The sequence below is a fragment of the Octodon degus genome, unplaced genomic scaffold, assembly GCF_000260255.1.
Source record: "Octodon degus isolate 3935 unplaced genomic scaffold, OctDeg1.0 scaffold00002, whole genome shotgun sequence".
Classification (NCBI taxonomy): Eukaryota; Metazoa; Chordata; class Mammalia; order Rodentia; family Octodontidae; genus Octodon; species Octodon degus.
Genome location: NW_004524578.1, coordinates 27,955,132 through 27,961,270, shown reverse-complemented (window position 1 = coordinate 27,961,270; position 6,139 = coordinate 27,955,132). Strand labels below are relative to the sequence as shown.

Below are 6,139 nucleotides of genomic sequence, written 5' to 3'. Positions count from 1 at the left end.
CACCAGGGGGCAGGGCTGACTGGCATGTGGTGCTGGGGGATTGAACCGTGGTCCCTGTGCTTTGCTAAGCTTGTTCTAAGTAGGTGCTTTAGACCACTAAGCCATCTCACCAGCCCCCATGATCCGCTTGTTTACAGCCTCCCACCAGCTGGGATTACAGGTGTGCGCCACCACACCCAGTTTCAATTGCCATCTCAGCATGCCCTGGAGGCGGGGCCAGCAGAGCAGTTCCAGGGATGGAACCTCCAGCCCCTGCACCTGCTTGCAGTCATTTTAATCCACTGAGATAATTGGCTGGTGCTTTAAATTCTTAATATATATAGCACATTTAGAATAACATTAGCAGTTTACTTGCTTATAAAACCTAAGAGATAACATCAGAAATAAGAAACTATGTGACCTACATTGTAAACACAAGCAAAAATCTACCACAGAAAGACTCTTTGCTTCAACTGTCACACCCAAGACGGTCTTCACACATGACAGCTGGATGTTCCATGCACACATATAAAAAAAACATTGGGGCCAGGGAGATAGCTCAGCAGCATAAGCACCTGCTTGAGTTATGGTGCATGCCTGTAACCCCAGCACTCAGGAGGTTAAGGCAGGAGGATCATTGCACGTTCACGACCACCCTGGGCTACAAAGTGAGCTCAAGGCCAGCCTGAAATTCATGGCAAGACCATGTCTCAAAAAAGACAAACAAAAAAAAAAAGAGCCAGGTCTTGAGTTCAATACTAGTACTAATAAATAAATAAATAAATTTTTATGACGCATTTTGACCCATTGCTTTTCCAAGTCTTTCACATTTCTGTGATTACTATGAGAAATCTCTGCTAAAGTCAGCAGGCCCCCTGCTCTCAGTTCAGCTAGTGAGATAGTAAATACACTTTTTCATGTGGCTATTGGTGTGCACAGAACATTTACACTCATTTTATTTTATTTTTTTATGTATTTAGTACAGAGTCTCCAGGATCTCACTACATAGATTGGACTCATAGTGATCCTCCTGTTTTCAGCCTGCCAAGCGCTGGGATTTCAGGTGTGAGCTACCATGCATAGTCCTGCACTTATTTTAGCCTTTGTATCTCACAGCATTTTGTAGTATTTCATTTGTTACAATTTCCAACAATGAATGTCATTCTGTCCAAAATCTTGCACCCCTGCCAAAACCCTCCATGCATGATTAATCTGATGATTCAAGCACTTATGAAGCGCTTCAAAACTTGCATATTTGATTTTCATGTGCCATTGTACTGCATTGGGCTACCTCTACTAGTAAAATCAAGACTACTTTTTAAAAAGAAAAAAAAAAAAACAAAACTGGAGTGGTTTAGGTGCATTACATCCTCTGCGATGCTCAGGTAAATATATGCCAAATCTGTTAGTCTGAGCATCATATTAGTGAAAATCCTGGTTTGACACACATGCACACATTTGGCCTTTCCTTGTATCAAGTGAGTAAATACAAAGATTGTTTCCTGTATTGCTCAGGCAAAGGTACTGAGACACACAGACAGCTACTATTACGCTAAAGTAAAAAATTACAGTAGAAACATAAAGGATGTGTTTGTGGGACCCAATGTTAAGACTGTTTCCTTAGCTGCCGAGGATCAAACACCCTCAGGCCTGAGAATAACATCAGTAGTTTGATCTAACAACAGTTAAAACAATCGTGCTTGCCTGGCCACATTATGTTACCAAGAAGTGACGGTGCTCTTATGCCGAAATAACTTTATATTCCTAATAATGGAATCTCAAAATCGTTTTCCCCTATTTCCTGTACCAGACTCAATCCCACCAAAAACAACAAAAAAATCCCCCGTAGGCTCGGATAGTACTATTGATTGACTTACGTGCTAGCCAATTCACGACGGAAAGGAAGTACACGCCAGAAAGCCAAAATCCAATCACTATCCAGGGACAGCTATGGGGGCGGGACTTATGGGAGCCGCCCGCTGCCGGTTTAGCTGAAGTGAGGTGGAATGAAGATGGCGGAGTGAGGGTCTGTTAGGCTATGTGGCCTCAGGGCCGGGGGCACACAGGCCCCCGAGAGGGCACTTACCTCTGTTGGGTCGTGTGAGGTGAGCTGAGAAGACTGATGACGGGAGGTGAGCAGGAAGTGGCGCGGCCAGCCTTGCAGGTGGGGCCGCGCACGGGCGTCTCTGGGCCGCTGCCTGCCGGGCCTGGGTTGGGCGCGGTGTTCGTCCCGGGCGACCCGCGCAGCCGTCGGATGTGTTGCTTAGCCTCCTTCCTTCCCGACCGCGTACCATCCTTCCCTGTGTCTTGTCCGTGGCAGCCTTTGTGCTTTCGCTTGGTCCCCGGAGCTTGCATCCGCGCGGGGTTGTAGTTGGCAGCCGCTGCGTCGGCCACCGGTTTATTTTTTAAATAATATCTTATTTTATCAGTTGTGTCCTCGTGCCCTCCCTGCTGCCTCAGGCGGCAGCGTCAGTTCGGGCCTGTCGTGGACAGGTATTTGCGACCCAACCGGTTGACCTTGAGGTTTGGTCTAACAGGATCCTCCTGGTATTTTCATTTGGCGGTTGCAGACATTGACCTCTTGCAGCCTCTGCGATTTCCTTTCATTCCCGCTCCCACTTCTGTCAAACTTTTCAGATCGGTGGTCGCAGGTTCCTCCTTATACTTAGTGATAATGGCCTGTGGCGCATTAATTTCGGCCCCTGTTAGGTGGAAGCCACAGACATTGGTTTCAGACCCAGAACTAAAGGAATTGGCTTTTATGGGTTTTTTGTTAGAGAAATAATGATAAATAATTTTGAGGAATATTAATAGCACATAATTTGTGTAAGGTGGCAGGGTTACAGAATGACAGTAATGTCTGATATTTGTATTTGGTTCTTTAAATTTTGAGGTGTCACATTTTTGTAATTTGGAGTGTTATAACCCCTCGTTGGATCTCTTTTCTGTTACCTTCCCTCCCCCCTTACATTCTTGGAAAGTTTCTTTTATTAGGTTTATAAATTATGAGGACTTTTGGGGTGGCACATTCCTGTAATCCCAGCACTTAAAGTTGAGGCAGGAGGATCTCCTTGAATTTGAGGCCAGCCTGGAGTATACATAGTGAGTTTAAGACCAGCCTAATCTTCACAATGAGACTTTGTCTCAAAACCAAACCAAACCAAAAATAAATTTAAAAAATTGATGAGGACTGATTAATACTGTGGTGCATAACTGGGTCTAGTTCAAGTGGAAAGTAGTAAATCAGTGGTTTTGCTAAATTCTATAGCAAGGGGAGAAGCACTTCATTTTTGGTTGCTTTTGTCAGTAGTAGCTTTTCATCTCATTCAGGAAGAGATTGGAGCCAGATTGTTTTACAGAGAATATGTCTACACCAAAGCAAAAGGTTTTAGAAGAGACCTATAAACTACTAGAAATCTTATCTACAGTTCTACAGTTTATCAAGAGTAAGAGAGACCAAACCATTATGAGATTCCTGAAGAACAGTGTTTCATATAAGCTTCAGAACTGCTCCTTCAATAATTTTGTTTTGTTTTCTGAGACAGGGTCTCTATATACTTCAGGCCGGTCTTGAACTTCTTTTGTAGCCCAGAGCCTTGAGGGGAAAGTGATCCTCTTGCCTCAGCCTCAAGTGCTGAGATTATCAGTGTGCATCACTATGTCCTGCTTGATTTAGGAATTTTGGCCTCTTTTAAAAATTAGTATCAGGACAGGTAGAGAGTAACTTACATTTGATTGTATTCTTCTGAATAGTTGTTGAGTAATTTTGCCATACTAACACATCCAGCACCAGTGACAGCGAAAGCCTTACTTTACTGTTCTTTTTGTTTTCAGGATCCTTATCATACAAGAAGATTTTCTTGACCTTTAGGTGCTCAAAACAATTCTAAACTCAGGATTGGCAAGTAAGTAGTAGTGGGGCAACCGTTCCAAATAAACAGCTTGAAAATTAGGTAGATAGAGGGGGCTGGTGAGATGGCTCAGTGGTCTAGAGCACCTACTTAGAACAAGCTTAGCAAAGCACAGGGACCATGGTTCAATCCCCAGCACCACATGCCAGCCAGCCCCGCCCCCTGGTGGGCTGAGCTGGACACACACACACACACACACACACACACACAAATAAATAAATAAATAAAAGAAAATTAGGTAGATAGAAGTAGAATAATTTTTTTTAAAAAGTAGAATAATTAGATTCAATAGCTTGGGAGACTGATGAAACATAGTGAGTTCAAAACTAGCCTGGGCTACATAGATGTGGCTCAGAAAAACGGTTGGGGATTTAGCTTAGTGGCACAGTTCCTGCCTGGCAGGCGTGAGGTCCTGAGTTTGATTCCTGGTGCCAAAACAAACAACAACAAAATTAGGTTCAGTAGAAGATTAACATTAAAAATGAGTATAAATTATTATTACTATTTTCTTTTGCAGTACTGGGGATTGAACTCAGGACCCTGCCCTTACCAGGCAGGCACTTATTCTACTGAGCTATCTCCCCAGCCCATGTTATTATTATCATCATCATCATCATCATCATCATCATCATCATCATCATCATTATTATTAAGTACTGGGGGTGTGTGCATCTGGCTCTAGGCCTTACTAGCTCCTGCAAGTTCCTTGGCCTGTGGCAGCGTGACTTTAGTCTTCATACCAGAGTTCTCTGTGTTGGTGTTCAAGTACTGAAGGTCAAATCCAAGAGCAATCTAGCTACATCTCAAGCAGCATTTTTTTTTTTTTTTTTTTAGTTGAGACAGGATCTCACCAGATTTCCTAGGCTGGACTTGAATTTTTGATTATCTTGCTCAGCTAGCTTCCTGAGTAGCTGGGGTACCAGGTATTGCTTCCCACTACCCCTTTTTATGAGGACACCAATCATACTCGGTCAGGATCCCACCCTGCTCCAGTATGTCCTCATTTATGTAATCACTTTAATAACTATTTCCAAATAAGCTCACCTTCTGACATCTATTTGGCTACCAACATTGATTGTACTATGTGAAAACCGGTCAGTGTGCAACTAATATGAGGATTAAAATATACACCCTTATGTGGGAGAGATAGGGTAGTAAGAAAAACAGAAACAGAAATTAGAATGGTGGCTACCAAGGCCTGTGGAGAAGAAAGAATGGGAGGTTATTTTATTTTTTGGTACTGAGAATTGAACTCTAATCCTTGCACTTGCCAGGCATGTACTTATGCTACTGGGCTATAGCCCCAGTCCTAAGAATGGAAAGTTAGTGTTTAGTAGGTATAGAATGTCACTTTTTTGGTACTGGGGAGTCAAACTTAGGACCTTGCGCTTGCCAGGCAGGCACTTAGGCCACTGAGCTGTATTCCCAGCCCCAGGGTTTCACTTTTGAGAAGCTGAAATGAGTTCTAGAGATGGATGGTGGTGGTGGTAGCACAGCTGTATTAATGTACTCAGTACCACTAAACTGTATGTGTAAAAAAGGCTTAAAAATCATAAATCTTATGTGTAGTTTACATGGGTCTAGAACTATCTAGTCCAGGATGGCCTTGAACTTTTGGAGATCCTCCTTGCCCAGCCTCTCAAGTGCTGGGATTACAGATGTGCACCACTATCTATGCCTAGCTTTAAGAGAATGTATTTTAATAGTGTAAAAAGAATAAAAAGAGGTAGGGCAGACTAGGTGTGGTAGTCCATGCCTCTAGTTCCAGTACACCATTGGCTGAGGCAAGGAGTATTGCCACAAGTTTGAGGCCTGCCTGGAACTACATAGAAAGTTCTAGGCCAGCCTGAAAGACACAGTAAGACCCTGTCTCAAAAAACAAAACAAGGGGAGGGAGAGAAAACAAAACAAAAAACCCTGATAGGGAAAAATGCACTTCCAGTGATAGTCTTTATCGAATGCCTTTAGAGGAGAGACTTTATCATTTAATCTTAGGACTTTAGAATCATGGCAGTATAACACAATATACACAAAACAGTATAACAGCAATCAAAGTGTTCATTGATAGAGAACAAGTCTGAGTAAATCTTGGTACTTCTGCATTTACAAGATAGTTTTAATTGTGATACAGAATGTTCTCCAAAACACACGCTGGGGAAAAGCAGATTGCAGGATATTATATAATGGGCTTGCATTTGTGGGAGGAAAAAAATCTCTCTCTCTCTCTCTCTCTCTCTCTCTCTCTCTCT

The 6,139-nt window shown here is 42.8% G+C and overlaps 1 long non-coding RNA gene across 2 annotated transcripts in view; it reads left to right on the top strand.

Annotated features, from left to right (window-relative positions):
- The first annotated feature begins 1,952 nt into the window (after nt 1-1,952).
- The window catches only part of LOC111815768, a 10,989-nt gene continuing 6,802 nt past the window's right edge, over nt 1,953-6,139 (top strand). The window contains exons 1-3 of one of the 2 annotated variants that reach the window (XR_002820408.1): nt 1,953-2,111; nt 3,814-3,884; nt 4,408-4,440. This is a non-coding gene — a long non-coding RNA (uncharacterized LOC111815768). Of the gene's footprint in view, nt 2,112-3,813; nt 3,885-4,407; nt 4,441-6,139 lie in introns of those variants that run through there. The other variant, XR_002820407.1, reaches the window with a different exon arrangement.